The sequence below is a fragment of the Rhodnius prolixus genome, unplaced genomic scaffold (assembly GCF_049639745.1).
Source record: "Rhodnius prolixus isolate KJV_2025 unplaced genomic scaffold, Rpr scaffold_14, whole genome shotgun sequence".
Lineage (NCBI taxonomy): Eukaryota > Metazoa > Arthropoda > Insecta > Hemiptera > Reduviidae > Rhodnius > Rhodnius prolixus.
In genome coordinates, this window is record NW_027411594.1 from 1,833,254 (window position 1) to 1,853,921 (window position 20,668).

The 20,668-nt window shown below is 34.4% G+C and overlaps 1 protein-coding gene and 1 non-coding gene across 2 annotated transcripts in view; both read left to right on the top strand.

The window, feature by feature from the left end:
• LOC141451631 (lachesin-like) overlaps positions 1 to 20,668 on the top strand; it is a 469,514-nt gene that overhangs the window by 415,546 nt on the left and 33,300 nt on the right. The gene's annotated exons all lie outside the window — the stretch shown is intronic.
• Positions 14,327 to 14,543, top strand: LOC141451941 (small nucleolar RNA U3). Its single transcript, XR_012457205.1, has one exon. It is a non-coding gene; the product is annotated as a small nucleolar RNA U3 (small nucleolar RNA).

Here is a 20,668-nt window from a genome sequence, read left to right on the forward strand (position 1 = left end):
ACGTGCCAACAGCATTAATGGATAGCTGTTTTATACATATATATATAGAGAGAGAGACAGAGAACAGGGAGGTGACACACATTCTAGAAAACCGAGTGTAATAGCAAGGCATGCTATTTGGTAGTTGATGAAACTCGACACCATTGCTATACACCACTAGACTTACTTATTCTCCAACTTACCACCATGAAATAAGGATCTTCGTTAATAAAGTTTTAGAGCTCCTTTCTAAATCTGTATTAAACATTTTGAAAGCCTATACTGAGTGCCTTAGTTAGTAGTGAACAAAATATACTTTAACCTCTTCATTGGTATACTTTTGATTCTCAGACATACATATGGATTACACACCAATCCACATAAAATTAGAATATTTCCAAAAACAATAATCCTTGTAAAGTTTTCGAAATTTACATTTACATTTTTATGGTTGAAATCATTATTAAGTTTCACTATTATATTTACAAATTTTCTTTTTACTTTGCGAAATAACAGTACCGATGAAAGAGTAAATAAAGGCGATAACAGCTGTAGTGTTTAAGCAAGTTAAAGCTAGTCTGCCATATTAAGTTTAGTAATGAGCTTCACAACAATACTATTAGTTTTATTATTTATATTAAAGTTTATTAAATTTTTAATATTTTATTCTTATTTATTATTATTAATCTTTAACGAAAACTTACAGTTTAAAATGTTAAGTATAAGGGTTGATTAAACGCCAAAAAGGTACATAAATCAGCAAGTACCCAATATTTCATTAATACTTCAATGATATCATTAGAGTAATTTTACTGACATCACTTTTCAAAATAAAAGGTTTGAAATTTGAACGAATTTAAAAAAAACACCAAAATTTAGCATTCTACTTATATCTCATTAACTATTATCACTAAAACAGAGCCATTTATACCACTTATAAAGCAAACATTTATCTACAATTCGGTAAGGAATTCATTGCAATCTGAACAATACAAAAAGAGATGTAGAGGTTTGAAATTAGAACGAATTTGAAAACCACCAAAATTCAACCTTAAATATCTCTTGTACTATTATCACTAAAACAATGCAATTTATACCCGTAATAGAGCAAACTTTTCGGTAAAATTTGGTAAAGAATTCATTGAATTCCTGATTAATACAAAGAGTGATAAAAAGTTTTAAAAATTGAACGAATTACAAAACCTCCAAAATTTAACCTTCTCATTAACTATTGTCACTGCAGGCTCAGAAAACACATGCATCGCATGGGCCTGGCAGATGATAGCCTCTGTAGGTTCTGTCAGGAAGAGGAGGAAACGGGCACTGCACGTGTTGTGTCAGTGCGAAGGGGCTTGTCTGGGCTAAGGATGTTACTTTTCGGGGAGGAAAAACCGAGGCTCTCCAGAATTAGGAGTTTGATTAAAAGGACAGGTCTGGAGGGTGAGCTTTAGAGTGAGGGGAGCCACATGAAAGATTAAAAAGAAAAACGTAATAAATTGTAAAAAAATTCAATGAGAAGGTAATAAAATAAAGGTAATCAAATAATTCAATTGATTCAATGACTTATAAATGAAATGTTGGGTATTTGCTAATTTGTGTACCTTTTAGTGTTTAATCAACCCTTATACTTAACTTTTTAAACCGTAAGTTTTTATTAAAGCGATCAATCTAATAGAGTGTTTATCAGTACTATTACGGGAGACACCAGTCTGAAAAGAATGCTTTGACTACGCGCATAAAAAACTACTAAAAAAATGTGCAAGCTATCAAGAAAGTTTAGATTACGTAATATGTGACGTGTTTATACCATTTTTATTTTTTAATTGAATTAAATTGAATTTACTGGAGTGTATATTTAATACGTAACTTGGGACGTATGATAAAAGTTTAAAGCTATTTACCAAGTGAGGTCACTAAATAGATGGCCGTTGTTGTTCAGCGCTCTTGTGTTGTTGGCTGGCGCTGAAACTTGTACACAACTCATTGAAACGAGTGAGGTGGAATGGGGCAGGCGCGCGAGTGTTGGGGAAACTCACCTGTGTGAAGGTTCCATATACTATAGAAAGTTCGGTGGAAGGTTTTATCTATCTTTCCGGTTGAACAGTTCGTTCGTTAATGCTTAATAATAGTGTGTAGGGTATTATATTTAGGCCAGCTTCCGGTAACGGGGCGAGGAGGGGGGCGGGGGTAAGCTGATTTTTCCTTTTTCCTTTCTAACGCTCTGACACATTTATATAATGTTTTGGGCTCGCTACTATTGGAGCGCATATATGGAGCTATATAGAGCTAGCTATTGAAGAATCTTCTCTAAAATATCAGATAAGAATAAATGATACGGATATAGATTTACGGGAAATCGTTCTGATATTCTTTATTTCCCTCTTAATCGCCATTTTGAAAAAGTATTGCGATTACGTCAAATTTTGAGTGCTCCCACTGGAAGTATATCGTTATCCCCAAAAATGACATTTTTTTCTTGTTTATCTACAACTGCACATTCTTCAGCGAATTTTCCCACTTTTCTGACATTTCCCCCCCAAAAAAAATGTAATCCAGAATTTTACCTTAACTTCGTAATTAGTCTTGTTTATATTTTATTAATCGTCTTGATTGTTTTTAAAAAAAAACGTCTTGAGCATTTTGAGGTGATTTTAAAATGTTTCTTTAATTCAAACGATTCAAGAATTGTTATACGAAAGAAATACGAGTGTTCATAAAAAATGTATTTATTTTTAAATTTAGTACCATTACGGTGTGTATAAGGTTTTATTAAAAACCAAAAAAATCCATATGATCTTGAAGCTCTAAAAAATGCACAACTTTTTCTATAATTGGGTGACGCATTGATTCATTAATCATTGAAAAAATACAGTTAATTTTTTTGCGTTTATTTATGCTACAATCAGCGCGTTAGCGCTATAAGTAACAGTGATACAATTGAGCAATAAATGATAAGGTAACGAGTGGAGAAGTTACCCAGTGGTAACACTCCCAAATATTAGATGGTTAGCCCACTCTCTTCACTGGAGAGGAGATCACGAGGCCACTGTCTCTTTTAAGACGTCTTGTCCGGGTTATCAAGAAGAGTTCTAGAAGAAAGATTTTGAGCAAGAGCATTTATAAGAGATTGCAGGCTAAAGTGAAGATAAAAATTTAAACAAAAAACTAATTTTTTAGATACTTAAGTAAAAATTTCATTGTTTATAAGAAACATTTTGGGGCTCTGGGTTAAGCAGGGTTATAGGAAAGTTAATGCTCTTTCGTTTGGAATAAGTCGATTTTTAGCAGATAAAGGATAGAAATATTGCGGCCGTTTATATGGTGAAAAACGAGAATATCGACGAACAGATTTAAAAATGCAAGTATCTTGGACACTATTGAGAATCGGGCCATTGTGAATAGAATATTTTTTATTGCATTTGAGCTGCTGAATCACCTCTCTCTGTACACCCAGTATATGGGGCTAACTCCTCTGCCATTTGATGTACAGAGGGTCAAGACCCCCCCCCCCCAAAAAAAAGGCACATATACTTACATGAAATTCCGAATCGAATGAAGCCTCATTCATGAAAATCGGTTCTCACGTTTTGGCGCTAGGTTGTTTACAAAAATGTTACAACAAGAACAATTTTCTGTAAATGCCGGTTTTGCTCATTTTCGGCAACTTTTTTCTCGAAATCTATTAGATCTGGATTGCTGCGAAAAAATTACAGTTATAAAGGAGTGTTTGCCCTATATTATGAAGAAAATTTGGGAATTTTATCTTTTATAGTAAAAGAGAAAAAAAAATTGTCAAAGTTGGGTGTTTTTCAACGTTACAGCTTTTTCGTGCATTTTTTTGACGATCAACCTTTTATACAACTGTCCTACTGGACAGTTTTAATTAATAAGAGCCGCGTGTCTGGTGATCAAGAGCGTTGCTTTTGTAAGTGGAAGATCCACAGTTCGAATCCCTTGTATAACTACTTTTTATTTGTTAGTAAAAAAAATTGTTTACAGTAAAGTATGAGCTTCCGCCCTTGTCCACGACACCTAATTGGTAGTTTGGACGTTAAGCCTCGCCTGAAAAAATAGGCGATTACCTTTATTTTTCTTTTAAAGTGTTCAAGTATTTCATTGATGTCAATTATCTTCTTTTTTTAAGTAAAAATTCTTGGTTTTTGGTTTTAAAGTACTTTATTTCTAAAAAAAAAAAAACAAAAAAAACATATTTCCGTTGAAAATATTAAAAGAACAGCTTTAAGGGAAAATAAAAGAAAAGTCTTCCGGTACATAAAGAATATAATTTCCTGTTTATCTAAGGAAATGCCGTATTGGTATTTCCGTTAAAGAGGGGCTTTTCTAGAGGAAGGGCCTGTCAAGATAAGAGAGAAACAAGTTTAAGGTCTAGGGTAGCCCAGGGCAGATTCAAATCGATCACGTCTTACACCTACATAATGCTTTTTCAACTTTTTACATTCAGGAAACATCTTGTAAAAAAAAAAAAAAACGGAAATGTGTGTGCCCTGAATAGGGATTCTCAGGCACCATTGATCAATACTTTTTTGGAAAATGTATATTTTCCCTCCAGTTTGAAATTCTAGTAAAAATCGCCAGATTGATTCACCAGACAACAGTAAGTAGATAAATATGTGAGCGTAGTTCTTGCTTTCAAAATGGATAATTCAGTCAGGATTTCTGACTTTAAGGCAATTTTATTGCTTTCTAGAACTGTTAAACGTTGTTCTCGCTCGTTTTGTGCTAAGTGCGTGCAAGTCCGAGCGGTCAAGTACGAGGGTCGTTTGAAAAGTCCGTGCAAAAATAAGAACTACTTAATTTTTTGGGGTAAACCTTTTTTATTTTTCAACATAGTCTCCTTTTAGGCTTATACACTTCGTCCAACGCTGCTCTAGTTTGTTGATCCCTTCCGAATAATAAAATTTGTCCAAGTCTGAAAAATAGCCATTCGTTTCTGCAATCACCTCCTCGTTTGAATAAAATCTTTTTTCCGCCAGCCATTTCTTCATATTGGGGAAGAAATAGTAGTCCGAGGGAGCCAAGTCTGGAGAATAGGGGGGATGTGAAACGAGTTGGAACCCTATTTCCATTAATTTTGCGACCACAACTGCTGAGGTGTGAGCTGGTGCGTTGTCGTGATGGAAAAGGACTTTTTTGTGGGCCAATCGTGGGCGTTTTTCTTGCAGCTCGGTTTTCAAACGGTCCAATAACGATGAATAATATGCACCTGTAATAGTTTTACCCTTTTCCAGATAGTCGATGAGGATTATTCCTTGCGAATCCCAAAAGACAGTCGCCATAATCTTTCCGGCCGAAGGAACGGTCTTCGCCTTTTTTGGCGCAGATTCCCCCTTGGTAACCCATTGTTTAGATTGTTCTTTGGTCTCAGGAGTGTAGTGATGTATCCATGTTTCACCACAGTGACGAAACGACGCTTAAAGTCCTGCGGATTATTCTGGAACAGCTGCAAACCGTCCTTGCAACACTTCACACGATTTCGTTTTTGGTCAAGCGTGAGCAATCGCGGCACCCATCTTGCGGATAGCTTTGTCATGTCCAAATGTTGATGCAAAATATTATGTACCCGTTCATTCGAGATGCCCTCAGCACTAGCAATCTCACGCACCTTCACTCTTCTGTCATCCATTACCATATCATGGATTTTATCAATGATTTCTGGAGTAGTAACCTCAACAGGGCGTCCAGAACGTTCAGCGTCACTTGTGCCCATATGGCCACTCCGAAAATTTTGAAACCACTTATAAACTGTTCTAATCGAAGGTGCAGAGTCACCATAATGTTTATCAAGCTTCTCTTTAGTCTCCTGAGGTGTTTTGCCTTTCATAAAGTAGTGTTTAATCAACACTCGAAATTCTTTTTCGTCCATTTTTTGAAAATCACTCGACTTCCTCGATTCAAACGAATGCTAAACACAAAGAAATAGACCGATCTGGCTGAAACTTGGTGTGTGTTCTTCCAAGAGATGCTACTAACTAAACATAACCTCGATACGCGCCAGTGGTGCTATCTCTGACTTTGAACGGACTTTTCAAACGACCCTCGTATAATAAAGCCTAGTATGTATTATACCTGATATTGATCGTAAATAAGTGGTTATATGTTAATAGAACTGATGTCTGTTACAATATCTTTAAACTATCTCTAGCTTTATCGTCCGTAATTATTTAATTGTTTGTCGAAAATATAGCCGGATATGATGAATGTTATCACGGTTATATACAACGTTGAACAGAAAACATGTTAGCAAAATAGTTCCAAAATAAGTCATATCTCGGTTATCACTCGGATTATAGATTAGACGAACGTGATGACAGAATCCTTAGGATTAGAAAATGAACTTGGTGACATCTTCGTGAAATCGTAAGACATTGTTTGTAGAGAGTCTCATGGCTTCAAAACCAATTGAAAAATTGTTAGAGCATTTTTGAGAAAATTCTATTGTTTTTTATTTAATTTTCGAAACTCCACAGCGTTGCCTTTAATATTAATTCATATTTTATGAGGAGATAAAGTGAATTTTTCAGAAAAAGAAAAAGCATTTTGGAAGATAGATTCTCTAAATAGGAGACATCTGAGAACTCCTACAAAATAATTGCTTTTGCACGGAATATGTTTCAAACAAAAGTGTTAGATACTTAACGTAAGAGTAAAGTAGTGCCTAGTTTTTTCAGGCGGGTCTTAACGTCCAACTACTAAATTAGGTGTCGTGGACGGAAGCGAGTAGCAAACATACTTTACTGTAAATTTCTTTTATTAACCATTAAATAAAATCCAAGGCCTAAGAACGGGAATCGAACCCAGTACCACAATACATGTTAGCTTTACAGGTCTCGCCTCTAACTGCTTGGCTATTGTGGCGCCTTACTTAGATACATAACTACCATTAGTTTAAAGAATAGTTATACTTACAGCGGAAATATTTCTCTAAGTTGTATCTTACAGGAAGTCCTTAAACTATAATACATCCAGTGAAAAACTGGAAGGTTTTCTCTCCCTCAAATGCTTTCCCTTTACTAGAAATAATAGGAAATCAAATAATATTAAATTACTAAAGAATTTTTAGGCCGATTTCAGTATTCTAAATTCCTAATTTAATTAACCCACACCATTTGGTTATCGATTAGCAGCCCAGTTCATATGGCAAACTTTATAATTAACTGGAACTCGATGCTAGCTCGGTGGAAAGAAACCTTGTGATTTCCTCTTTGTTTGCACACTTCTACTGGAATTCCATCCCAAATACACAACTCTCAAAACTGAGTAGAAAATTTTACAACCAACAGTTAAGAAAATATTTGATTTATAATTAAAATTTAATGAAAGTTTTAATAACCTTTTGAATGATTTATATTACGTATTAACCACAGGACTGTTTGTCTTTACTGTTTTACTTTCAACCATGTTTATTAATAATTATATTTGATTGGATATTTGTGGCAAAAGACTATGGTAGCTCTAATTTAAACAAGACAAATAAACGTTGTTGATTTCGTTAGACTAAAACTATAGTAAAGGTAAGTAATTAATGCCTACTTTTTCAGGCGGGGCTTAACGTCCAACTAACTACCAAATTAGGGGTCGCAGGCGGAGGCGACCAGCAAACGGACTTTACTATAAATTTCTCATATTAACCATTAAATAAAATCCAATTACGAACCCAGTACCACAATACATCTCGCCTCTAACCGTCTGCAGTCTTTTAGACATCAAAAAAATTCTTCATATTTTATAAAAATATTGTTAAAAAGGTGTTGATTTTTTTTTTTTTTGAAAGTTACATCATCGCTAGATGCATTTTAGTAACAATGACAATAACTGACACTAATCTCTAACTGAGGGGAGAAGTTACTCTATAAGTCATCTCTAGGATTAACTACTCTCTTCAGAAGAGAGAGAAAATCGCGTGGCCACTGGTGTTTTAATCTCAAGTAAATGCGCGGACAAGAGGATTGCAATGTGGCTCCTAAGTACTGATGAACGTTTTTTAGAGCTAGTTCGAGCTACCAGGACTTCTAAGATCTGTGTAGATGGTTAGATTTAAAACATAAAATGGAAACGTTAACGGTAGGCTTACCATAATTACGAAGAGCCAAACCGGGACGCAGAGGAGGAAGAGGCTCATTTTCGTTTTGCTTTTCGCTTAATTTGTGTTTTTCATATTTGAAATGCAATCAAAATTATTAAGAACTGAACCGTTAACTTAACGATAGTGCGGAGAATTTTTGAGTGAAGAGATTGAATTCTGTGAAGATTGGGGCGTTTCCTTGAACACCACAGTTCAATACCTACTCCAGGCGGGTTTTAGTACAGAAGTGTATATCAGTCGTTGTTTATTAAGTGAACGATTACATCGGACTAGCAGTCTTTTTGTGTTTAGCACCGGTTAATTTTAGTTCGTTTAAGTCGTATTTGCAGGTTCCAACTCAATTTTGTTTTGGACAAAAATATAGTCTTAAAGATATTGGACAACATTGGCAGAAGGAATAGGAATTTAGCCATAATAGATCGGAGGAAGAGTAATGCTGCCCCCGAAGGTTAAAGATATGTTTTAAGATTTGGTTTCAATTAAACTTAATTTTCCCATTATCTTTTGCACCATTCCTCAAGAGAAAAGAGATGAATTTAAAGAATTCCTGTTTTCAAATACTGGATCAATGTAAGAGGAGAAAGTTAATAAAGTGAACATGAACTTGAACTCCTTTGTAACAGATACATTGTATCTCTATACAAAGTTTGATTGATTGATATTTATATAATGAATTTTACATTTTAATCAGTGAGGTGATGTGAATTTTTGGTTTTTAGAATCAGTATTTCCAATTCATAAATATAGGAGTTGGGTTCTAGCCTTGGTGCAGTAAACATCGTGCTGCTGTTAAACTTAATTTTTTATTGGTTTCTAGTTAGTTTTAAGTTATGTAAATTTGTACAAATAAACTTTAATATTGTATTTTGCGGTTGGTGAATTATGGTTGAAATCTGTTGATTAGTTCACAAATAATTAAATAAAATAAATTATTTAACTTTTTAATAAAACTAGAAGTTCAGTGTTATTACAAAGAAGTGGGGTGAACAGTGTATATGTGCTTGTTGACAATCTTGCTGTGTTCGCTCGCTCTGTCATCACAGTATCACAGTCCAAATTTATTGAGATTTACAGCTGTATTCACAAGGTATACATTGTATCGTATTTTTTATATAAATAATTAATATTTTGCTCTTCCTATTGCTGTAAATGGACTCAAATATGGGTGATTCTGTAAATTTTGAAAAACTTTTTGAACAACTTGGTCAGATAAATCAGTCTATGAATTTTTTACAGCAGAAATTTGACGCACTAAAAGCAGACAATCAGGGTTTGTCAAATAATATCAGTGGCTTAAAATCTGAAATTAAGTCAGACATCAACAGTTTGAGGAACGACTTAAAGATCTTGAATGTTAAAAATGCTACTCTAAATAAAAAACACTCATTATTCGAGAGAAAGATTAGTTATTTGAATACTTTAATGATAGAATATGAACAGGCATCTTATGCCAATAAAATACGTTTGTCAAACATACCCTTCTCTGAAACAGAAGATATTTTTTCTCTAATAAAAATTATTGGTGAGTTCATAGGATGTACAGTTGTGGAAAGTGATATTGATTTTTCCTACCGTTTAAAGTTAAAACGGTTGATGCCATTGCCACCGATTATTATAAAATTTGTCAGAAAAGAGATGAAAAATAAATTTTTTAGTTTATTTTGGGCTAAAAAAGAGTCAATCAATACTAATTTATTTTTTGCCACTAAATTAGACAATCCGAAAAAGATTTATATTTCAGAAGATATGGGCCGTGAAACCTACAAGTTATTTCGTAGAGGCAGGGAGTTACAGAGAAGAGGTGTAATAAGGTTTATTTGGACCAGACAAGGTAAAATATTTATTAAAAAGGAAGAAGATTCGCAGCCTATGTTGATCAGGAATGGAAATGATTTTGTGCAATTTGGTTACGACATTGCTACTGACCTGGAAGAATGTTCTTCATTTGCAACTGGAGATGAAACAGAGACTGATGAGGTTTTAACACATCAAATTGGAAAGCCATCTAAGAAACGTAAGTTTAAAAGGTCACAATCATGTAAAATCTCCGAGTTTCTGAAGCCTTCTCTACCAAATGTTAAGCCTACTTTGCCATCTCCATTAACTACTAACCCTAATTTGCCATCTACTACATCGTCTGTCAAGCCTAAGCAAGATCTAGTTACTCCCCTTCCAAAAAACGATTAAGTAATGCAACTAGCAACTCTTCTTTTACTAGTAACCAGCCAAGACCGTACAAGATCCAAAACGAAAAAATAATCTCCGAAGTGGTGTGTCTCAAGATACTTTTCTGGAACATCTCTGGTTTAAACAGCTTATATGATCTGGACTTGGAACAATTAAATATTCTCCTTTCTAAGGACATTCTTTGTTTTACAGAGACATGGTTTACAGGTACCTGTATTAAATTGCCTTTTTTACTTGATAATTATAATATCTTTATTTCAAGTGCAATAAGAGAAAAATCTGTAGGTAGAGCTAGTGGTGGCATTATAGTGTGCGTTAAAAAGAGCCCTAATGTTTCTGTAAAGATTATCGATAGCTCTAATATTTGGCTGTTCATAGATATTGTTATAGGTAGTAAGAAGTATGTGTTGGGCGTGGTCTACTGGAAGCCTACCTCGGATATCTCTTCTTGCACTGATCTGTTGTTTGATTTTGTTAATTCGTTGTTTGAAATGAGAACAGATGATACCACATTTATAATAGGTGGTGATTTTAATTGTCGCGTAGGTTCACTGGACATGTCAGAACAATATTTATTTGAAGGTACTTTTCTTAATTATCCTCGGCAAAGTTTAGACTTGGTAATGAATAGCAAGGGGAAATTACTATCTGAAGTGATGGGCTCATTGGGCATGGTATTATGTAATGGACGTACCATTTCTGATAAACTTGGTATGTTCACATATATTTCTAGAATAGGTGGGAAAAGTGTTATTGATCATGTTTGGATTAATGAAGATGGTGTAAAACAAGTAAGAGATCTAGAAGTTATTAATATAAGTGATATTTTAGAACACAGCGCTGTCATTTTGCAATTATTCGGCAATACAGATCAATCATTAAATAATGATATTGTAGTAAATAATACCAGCAGTATTTATGTTGTTAGTACAGATATTGATTCTTTTAATTGTGGTCATAATTATAGTATAAAATGGGATGAAAGTAAACAAATTGATTTTAAAAAGTGTCTTACCAATGATAGAAGAATTTATTTTAACAGTGTGTCATCTGAGGATTTGTATGTGAACTTTGCGGAGGCTGTGTATCATGCTGCCCATCTTAATAGTATTTTTCATTTCAATAAATATATAACATTTAACAATACAAGTAAAAACAAATGGTTTAATGCTGACTGTAAAGTTCTGAAACAAAAACTGCGGACTGTATATAGAAAATGTAAGAAGTCTAATTTCTCTGAACCTTTCCTTAGGAATTATTTATTGTTACGTGCGGAATATCGCTCTTGTATTAAACATGCAAAACAATTGTACGATAATGTTGTTTACTCTAAGTTGTCAAATGTGAGAAACTCTAAATGTTTTTGGCTAACTATTAAATCACTGTCAAGCTGTACTCCAATAGTGAATATAATAGACAGTGATTCATGGAGGTTATTTTATACTAATTTGTATCCGCCAAAAATAGTAAACGATATGCTTTCTCTTACCAGCGTAACTCATCCAGAGCTTGATTTAGACATTTCTCTCGAGGAATTACAATATGCAGTTAGTAGTGCTAAAAGTAATAAGTCTCCGGGAGCAGATTTAATAAGTTATGATATATTAAAAACTCTTCCGGACTGCTGGGAACATTATATCTTACACATGTTTAATATAATATTGAGTAATGAATGCGTGCCTGCACAGTGGTCCCAGGTTCTGATGGTCTTATTGCATAAAAAAGGAGACAGGGGTGACCCCAATAATTATCGCAGCATCGCTTTAGTTAACTGCCTTGCGAAATTGTTCACGTCTATTTTGTGTAATAGGTTGTACGACTGGGCGGAAAGTTGTTCTATAATCCCTGAATGTCAGTCCGGATTTCGGCGTGGGAGGGGCTGTGCTGACAATGTATTCACCCTCTATTCAGTTATTAGTATTTATACCCTAATGAAACGTAAAAATTTATTCGCCATTTTTATAGACTTCCGGAAGGCGTTTGATAGTATTAACCATTCTAAACTATGGCAAAAGCTGCATATTATCGGGGTAAGTGGCAAAATGTTGCGAATCTTAAAAAAACTCTATGAAGCTTCAGTGTTCAGACTAAAGTTAAATGGTATTGTCACAGATTGGTCTATTGATATTTCACGTGGGGTTTTGCAAGGGGAGTCCCTTTCACCCTTACTTTTTAACTTGTTTTTATCAGATTTTGAATCATTTTTTAGAGAGCGCAATCTATCTGGAATAACTATAAATGAAAATTGCGATATTTTATGTCTGATGTGGGCAGACGACTTGGTTATTTTTGCCGACTCTCGACCTGATGCGCAGGCTAAATTGAATGTGTTGGCTGAATATTGTGCTCTGAATGATCTTGAGGTCAATACAGACAAGAGCAAGGTAGTCGTTTTCCATGCTGGGGGGAGACTGAAAAAATTCAGGGCTCTGCACTATCTCGGACATGAAGTAGAATTCGTTAAAAGTTATTTATATTTAGGAGTACTTTTCAGCTCCTCTGGTTGTTTTAGATTAGCAGCCCAAGAATTTATTAATAAAGGAATCAAAGCTGTAGGCAGAATAAAGCAAATTCTCATTAAAGGCAAGAATAGTTCATGGGAATGTAAACTCAAACTTTTTGAGAGCGTAGTGTCTGCCATAACTTTGTACTGCTCCGAAATATGGGCCATTCAATATCTGGAAATGGTGGAAAAGGTACTGCAGCACTTTTTCAAAACATTACTGTTATTGCCGCGTAATACGCCTTATCATTATGTGCTAGTGGAAACAGGCTGCAAACCACTTAAAGTTGCTATTTTTAAAAGAACAATATCTTGGTGGCTCAAGTTGTTACATATGAGTCCAAGTAGGTATCCCCGCATTTGTTATGATAAACTTCGTGAGTGTGGCCTCAACAAATACAATAAGTACAATTGGGCTTTACAAATTAAAAACCTTCTGTGTCCTATTGGTTCTGAAGAGTTGTGGAATGCCACTAACCCTCAGTTGGTGAAAAATGTTATTAAAGATTTAACTGAGAAATGGTCGAACCACTGGTACAGTCTAGCGGTTGAAAATGTATTGAATTCCCGCTACAGTAACATTTATAGAAGTATAGCCTGTTGGGGCGATGGAGAGACTTATTTAAAAGCAAATTTATCTATTTCAAAAATTAGAATCATAGCTCAACTTCGTCTCTCTCATAAAAATGTAATAAGGATATTCTATAAAGGCAATAAGTATTGTTTGGATGGCGGCGTGTTGTGCAGTTTGTGCAAAAGAAATGAAATAGAAAATTTGGAACATTTCTTTTTCTACTGCCCTATATACGGACCTCTACGCGATCAATATATATTAAAGTATTTCCCTTCAATGAACCTTGATATTGTGAGTTTGTTTGTATTTGACAGTACAGACAAGATCAACGACATTGTGTATTACGTGTTGGGTTCATTGAAGCTGAGATCCTTTATTATGAATGAATAGTTAGTCAATATAAATGTTTGTGAGTTTGTTAAATTTTTCAAATGTCCAGAAGATATCTTTCTTATACTTGTGCTGCACTATTGGTTGTTTCTTTTTATTATATAGGTGTAATTTTTCTACTTTTTGTAATATTATATTTGTATATTATATTTTTCCATATTTTGTCAAGTCCCAACTCTCTTGTAAAACTGCTAAGTTGTAACAAGTAATAAATAATAAAAAAATTCATAAATATAAATATTGTGTATTGTAACGGTAAATTTGCTATTTGACTACTGAATTCTTTACCCGACAGCAGTCACCATGTGAGCCCCACTGCCCAGTAGTTCTTCTGCGCACCAGTAGATATCGCTAGGTACTAATTTATAAATTATTTTTATTAATTTTCTAAATAAAAAAATTAATCAAATTAAGATCAGCTGAGAAAATTTATTTTCTTTTAGAACGTTATATTTTAAAGCATTACCTATGATCAAAGTTGGTCAATATTAGCTTGTAAATAAGAAATACTTGATTAAGAACTCGTTGCTTCCCGTCAAGTTAGACAACAGTTGGCTGGTTAACTCTGTGTGGCTTGCATCAAATAGTTAAGACCTTACTTCTACAGGATCATTTCTGCAGTAAGTGGTCGATTGCAAATAATGTAAAATTTTGCGAAAAATAAACCATGATGAGGAATCATAGTGTTTTTTCCTTGAGCGTGAGTAAAGACTGTTTGGTTCTCATTTTGTAGAAACTTGCAGTCATCGATGATCGCTGGTTCTGCCGGAAACGGTGGGACGTGGGAAGAACACTTTCTGAGTGGTTTACTTTCATAATAAATTAATGAATCGTAAGTCTAGAATGCGGCGTAAGGTTGAGAATCTATATAATCTGTTATCGAACGTGTCCGACGCTTAATTTACATGTCATGTGCAGATTCGTGGTACGAGTAGGTCGTTCTTTTAATGTAAGTGCTGAGTGGGTTTATTATTACTAAAAACTATTTTAATTCTTAAGTCTAAGTTCTAAAGATATGAATATATATGTAGTTTTCGTGACCGCAAATTGTTAAACTTTGGATGGAAGATTTGCGAGGAATCGGTCAAATAAAACAACTCGTCTTTTTTGCCAACGTTTCGACAAATTGTCCTCTTCAGGGCCTGGATATTACAAATACAAAACAATTTACAGAGTCAGTAACATAGCAAAAACAGTAAAAATCAGTAATACAAAAATAAACAGTAAAATACAATAAATTCTTTATAATTATTGAAACTTACGTGGCTATGCGGGTTGGTTGAGTTACAGAAACTAAGAGCCAGAAATGGAGAAGCATGTATATATATATATATATATATATACAGATATAGCGGGACTTACACGGGAATTTTGGTAATTACAATGGGACAGATACAATAGACTAATTACAACAAAAGAGTAAATACAATAAATATTGGGAAATTTCTTTAAACAACAAAAACCGTTAAACACAAAACACAGGAGAAACCAAATAACCCTTATGCACTAAATAACAAATAACCAAAAGATTTGAAGTAAATTTAAGAAAACCCAGCAATAATTATGTACAAAATTTGGATATCTATTTATTTTTTAATGATAAAATTGTAGCAGTTGGCCAAATTCGACGTGTCTGTCCTAAAGCTAACTGTGTTGTTCTGTTTTACTATGTGGCACATTTCTAGAAAATTTCGCTTATACTGGTTTTTTCCCCTATCGAGTACTGTCACATTCTGAAAGTCAAAATTGTGTTTGTTGTCAATGTGGTGGCAAAAAGATGAGTTGTTTTATTTGACCGATTCCTCGCAAATCTTCCATCCTAAGTTCTAAAGATAGTTCATATCTTGAAAGGTTGGCTGAAGTTGGCAATATTCTTGCTTTCTCCTTTATTTTATTGTATGGATATATTATTTATTTTTGTATTTACAAAGATTTTCCTTCAATTTGTTTTCTCAGCATCCCGACTAGTTACTATTGATTGGTTACTCAGTTGCACGGTTTTAATAATCCGAGGAGCTTGTTACAGCTAACTGTTCGGTGATTGACAGTGTTGTTTGTAACGAGAGAACACTGACCTGGAGGCCGGCGGTGCACTGAAAAATAGCTCTGGGCGCCAATAATCTCAGATGTTGGATGCGCCTTAGATCATTTTTTTTTAAAAAAAAAAAAGAAAAACTTACTTTACGTTAATTTCGGTTAAGATTAGCTCGTGTGAGTGATCACGTTAAATGAATTCGTTAACTTAATTTTCATGTTCAAGTATTTTGAGGTAAAAAAAAATGGTAAGGATAATAACCACAAAAAACTGGAATGGTGAAATGCATCAAGGGAAAGGTATAAGCAAAGGAAAAAGAAATCCAAGGCTTGAAAAGATATTACTCTTTGGGATATTAGAGGATATGAGGTGGAGGTTGCCCAAGGTAAAACACACCACATAAAAGGAAGAGTGGAAGGAAAGAAAGGAGAATATTTCTGGAAATAGGGGGGGATGGAGGCCAGAAGAAGATGAAGAACAAGCAGAGAGAGGAAATCTCTTGTGTCCCGGAATAAGGGAAGGCTACAGACTAACCCTGGTAGCTCGGGCTTTCCACTGAGCAAACAATGAGCAAAAGCCTCTGGGATTTATATATTCTCAACTCTTTTCTGTTTATGATAAGCAACCGGGTGTAGTTTTGGTTAGAGAGTACGAGAAGAAGTAGACGCAAAATGGAAGTAGGAGGTAATGTAGGTCGGGCGGTGAAGGCTGCTGGGAGGTGGTGGTACCTCCATTCATAGCCAGCTTGAGTAGGAGACTTGGAGAGAGGACGGTGAGAGGCTATCTTGTTACTCGGGTGAGAAATATGACTTTAGATGCTTTAGTCTGAGCAAACAGTACACAGGTAGACAAATAGAGTGTTTATGATTTACACGAGCTGGGAAACAAATCGGCTCCGGCTCTAGAGGATGACCTTTACTTGTAACACGACTTCAAGATTACTTTACCATCTTCAACAGATGCTGAATTACAAAATTACAATTCTCGAGGATCTAATTTATATATTTTTTATTGAATCTCGATTTTACTAGCAATTATTAATAGTTTAGAAGGCACAAATCCGTCTTTGCAGAGTGTAAAAGTAGCGAAAATTTTATCAATTACTCTTTAAGACGGCTCAAATGCATTTCATGCTTAAACCGGAAACCGCAATTCGATATCTTCAAAATTAAAGGTGCTAGGCCATTTCAAAATCTGGTATTTATTAATCATATTTCAATTTTTTAACTTGTTATCAAAGAGAAAGAAGAGCACGCGATAGGTCATTTTTATGTATTTTTTCATCCCCTTTCTACTAAAAATATTGCCAAGGCAGTAAATCTAGTATTTTTCTTAATATCGGGAAATAAGTCGTTTTCCGAGTGATTTTTCCAAGAAAAATCAAATGTTAATAGCTTTAGATGTTCTCAAGCATACACAAAATGGCTAAAAATTAATTTTTTCTGCAACCATGTAGGAATGTTCTCATTCTCAATTAAAATCAGCTGTGTAATGCCCAACTTTACCTCACTAGTGGGGAAAATTCCCATTAGTGTCACTTTCCTCACTAGTGAGTGAAAAAACTTTATTTTGCTTCCTTGATATAAGAAGTTTTGTTATTAAATATTTAAAAAACGAATATTTAAAAAATTAAATAAAAATTGAAAGAAATATAGAAATAAAAATAATATTTTAATAAAAGGGAAGGGATTAGCTATGTGGTTAGCATACTGGACTCCCACGCGGAGGTCCCGGGTTCGAATCCAGCAGCTGACCCTTAGATTTTCTCTTCCTAGGAGCTTCTTACAGCTCACTGTCCGGTGATGGACAGTGTTGTCTGTGACGAGAGAACACTGTCCGGAGGCCGGCAGTGCACTGGAAATAGCTCCGGGCGCTAATAACCTCAGCTGTTGATGCGCCAAAAAAAAAAAAAAAATATTTTAATAAATAATTAGATATTTTTAATTATAACATTTAAAAAGGTTAAAGTGTTACCTAATAGAAATTTAAAATGGATTCTAGTGATTCCTGTTTAGTTTTTTTTTTAGTTAATAACCCTAATGGTTGCAGAAAAAATATAATATTTAACTCGAGTTTAAAGTATTTTCCTCACACTCGGCAATTTGCACTTGCACTCGCCTCGCTTCGCTCGCTCGTGCGTGCAAACCCTGCCTCGTGTGAGGAAAAGTACTACTTTCCGCACTTGTTAAATAAATAATTATTACATCTGTTACAAACAAGAAGGTTTAATAATTTTTCTGGTAATTTTGGGAAAGTTGCGTTTAAAACAAAAAAATTGGAAACCTCCTGCCACATATTTAAGTGATCAATATCTTTCATGCAAAGGATCAAACTTATTCCTTAATTTATCAAATAATGCACTTTACCGCAGCTTGTACTGTGCCTACAAAGGTGCCTCCTCAGATACAGAAAGCAGTTGATAACCTCCTGGCTAACCTGGCTTGCGTGCCAGAGGAGGCACTTTTAAGGGCTCAGTGAGTTTTTCCCAGTGAAGTTTTTATTTAATGGTTGATATAAAAGTTCATAGTAAATTGTGTTTTGTTAGTTGCCACCATCCAAACGTAAAACACGCCAGATAATTGGCATTTCAATATTTTCCTTAATATTTTTTTTTAACATGATTATACGCATCCCAAAAAGAAAACCCCACATTTCACATCTACTTACACCGTCACACAAAGAATGCTTTGGGGGCTATGGACAGCGTACAGCTACGTCATTTCCGCTGTAATCAATAATTAATAATTAATTAATCTCTCTTCTAATATATATAAGGCACATCACCGTACATCATACTGAATGGCACTACGAAGAAAAGCCTAATCAATCAATATACCCTGTCCAAGAAAATGGCCTCAATCAAGTTTCCTGGCAAAATATATCCTATACACAACAAGTTATACGCCATTATGAGTTTCTTTAAAGTGTAAACAAAATTCGTTAGAACCATTTTTGGGGAGGGGGAAAGGTGATTTAATATATTTGAGCAAAGGGATATTTCCCGTTGAAAGCATCTCTAAGGGTCCTCCAGTGAGGAAAGGCAATATAAACTTTCAGGGCCCTGTCATTGGGGTTTTTATTTTACTGTGAAATTCTGTAAAAGAAACGAGAAAAGAGCAGTTTGTAAAAGATCAAAGGGTCATCAAAACGGATGATTCCTTTTTGAAAACTCAAATCAGTTCGTTCGTAGCATCATTTGTTTTATTGGGATTAAGAGGAATTCAAAAATTTACTTTGTCAAATATTATTAATTATCCGAATAAATAAATTTATAATTAATTAAACGTTCGATTAAGAGATTTCATTTCACCCTCTTTATGGGTGCTGAAATAGATAAACTAGATAAGTAGAGAGTCAAGGTACATGATGTGCGTGTGTGAGTGTAGATGCACGAAAGTTCGATGGGTTTAAGGGGATGAGTTAAGTATAATACAGCCTAATATGTATTATACCTGTTGTTCATCGTAAATATATATATATAGTAGAACTGATGACTGTTACAGGTCTCTCTAGCTTTATCACCCGTGACGAGATTATCAAGGTGATGACGTCACTTAGGAAAATTGAAATCGATTTAGTGGAAATTAATTTGATAGCTTTGGGGGTCCTGATAGACAGGGTTTGATAGCTTTGGTCTTCTTAACTAGGGGGACTGCAACCACCATATTTTCCATCCCGGAAAATTCCTTCCAATTGGCAGGCACCTACAGCCTGACAGAAAAATAATGTACGATATATACAGGGTGAACTAGTAAGTGAATGTCTACAGGCCTACTGTGTGAAGTCGTACATCTGAAGTGAACGTATTGGCCAACTTCATATTTTCCAATGTTCTTGAGTGATGTCACTTTAAATTTTTTTTTTTTTTCTAAAATCATTACTTTGTTTTGCAATAAAAATGTTATTACTCAGAAAGTTTTAGTCCCAATTTGATTTTGATGACACGGTTAGAAAGACAGATGAATTTTCTAAAAATTGACACCATTTCGAAGCGTAAGTCATTCTCCAAACAGCCTCAATCTTCCTCCAAATACTGGAAAAATAAAAGTAATCGAAATTTTTAAGAAAACTCACTAGGCCCTTACGTGATCATTATCAGGCCTAGGTGCTGGCACTTTTTATGTAAAAGTTTCCTTGTTTAATGGGCTTTCAAACGGTATATCATTTTCCAGGATTCCTTTTATCTTCGTATGAGAAATCACAAGAAAACGTGTTCACGAGCACTCAACAGTTGTTAGTTTATCAAGTTGTTTAATTCATTGAAAACTCTTTTAGATGGACCAGTAGTCAATTTTTACAGTAGATTGTCTTAAAATAAGGAAGTCAAAGGTTACAAATTGCACTTTAAACATTGCACTTCTGATCTCACTGAAATATTTGAGAAAATGTTAGGAAATATACAAAAATAGCACTTGTTTAAAATATTAATAATAAATAATATCTGTCTTTCTAACCGTGTCATCAGAATCAAATTCGGACTAAAACTTTCTGAGTAATAACATTTTTATTGCAAAAAAGTAATGATTTTAGAAAAAAAACTTTAAAGTGACGTCACTCAAGAACATGGAAAATATGAAGTTGGCCAATACGTCATTGAACTCCACTTTAGATGTACTACACACACTAGGCCTATGGACAATACTTACTGGTTCACCCTGTATATTAGTAAAACCACGATTAACATCTGTTTTGCGTGGTGTTGAACAAATTTTTTCTGGGCTCGTTGTTTATTTACATCACATACGCCACATTACAAGTGTTTATATTGCTTGAGCCTAGCAGGTTATGCTAAATCATGTTGAATATTCCATTATCTGTTCATGAATTTTCATCAGCTAATCAAATAAATTTCATTATCATGTAATAAATGAAATTTCAGCCTAAAATAGCTATAAA